The following is a 1,510-nucleotide window of genomic DNA, read 5'->3' on the forward strand; positions in this document are numbered from 1 at the left end:
GTAAAATGTGTGAAATAGTGCAAAATTTTGTAGAAAAGCACCACCGAATAAGGCTGTAGCAGTGTGAGTGATGAATCTGTTTAACAACAATGCAATATCACATTTCCATGAAATCCTCAAAAGGAGGCAAAAGCAAGTGTCATTGGATAGGTTCCTTGTTAAAGTTGCACGAAAAGAAAAAGATACCGTTGAGCCAATAGAGAGCAGTGATTCTGTTAGTGACAGTGAAAGTCGTCCTACACGATAACCCTCCTCTCTTTCATCTCCCGCACACCAGCCACGAAGGTTTTCAAAGGTAAGTACAGATTAATTTGTTTATTTTTCTTTATATTTTGTATTTTCTTTATTATTTTGTATTATATTTCAGTATTGTAATCATTTTATATGAATATTTTTGGGTTGTGGAATGAATCATCTGAGTTTCCATTATTTCTAATGAGGAAATTCGCTTTGATATACAAATGCATTGGATTACAAGCATGTTTCCAGAACAAATTATGCTCACAAACCAAGGTTTTACTGTACTTAAGTATCTGTGACCCAGGATACGTACAAGAAGGCAGCAAAGTTTGAATTTAAAGGCTAAAAAATTACTCATTTTACATATAAAGAACAAACCTCTTTGGGCTACCAAACGTAACTAATTTGGATCTTAAATATTTTTATCTGAACTTTACCTAGTTGTTCCAAAAAATGTAACGGGGATACCAAAAAAATTTAACAAGTGGGCACTTTGGTCAACATTGCTGTAATCAGAAGTGCCTGGACGCTGATGGTAACCACTTTGAGCACCTCTTGTAATGCAGAAGTCAAACATGGCTTGTATTCACCTTTTGTTATCGGTATATATTGAGTATTACAATTTTAATACAGTTTTCCTTTCTTAAAATCTGTATAATTTTTTGACACCCTCTAATATATGATGTCTTAATTTTATTCTCCAAGTCCCACCAAACATTTACATTTCATAATAATACATTTCAAATAAAACATCGTATACTTAGGGGTGGCTGAATAACTCAGTTGGTTAGATTGCGAGCTCTGAACAACAGGATTGCAGGTTCGAGTCCCACTTGGGCCAGTAAGCTGCACCCTCTACAGCTAAGATTGTGAACAATGGCTCGACCTGGAGCTGAGCTGCTGTGAATGGCCGGTGGCCGGCGTGAGTGCTGGCAGCTGGCAAGAGCTACCATGAGCCGCCATGAGCTGCCATGAGACACCGTGAGCAGCCGGCCACTGACTGCCCCAGTCGGGTAGAGCGCAATGCTCATAATGCCAACATGGGCCATTGAGCTGCATCCTCCACAACTAGACTGAGAACAATAGCTTGACTGGGAGATGGGGGGGGGGGAATATACAGTAATTCCTTGGTTTGTGAGCATAATTTGTTCCGGAAACAAACTATGTGTATTACAAAACATCGCTTGTTTACCAAGTTAAAATGTATTAGGGGCCGGCCGAGTGGCGCGATGGTTGAGAACTCACTTGGGAAGCCAGAGGGCCCCGGTTC

This window comes from Hipposideros armiger, unplaced genomic scaffold (assembly GCF_001890085.2).
Source record: "Hipposideros armiger isolate ML-2016 unplaced genomic scaffold, ASM189008v1 scaffold_313, whole genome shotgun sequence".
NCBI lineage: Eukaryota > Metazoa > Chordata > Mammalia > Chiroptera > Hipposideridae > Hipposideros > Hipposideros armiger.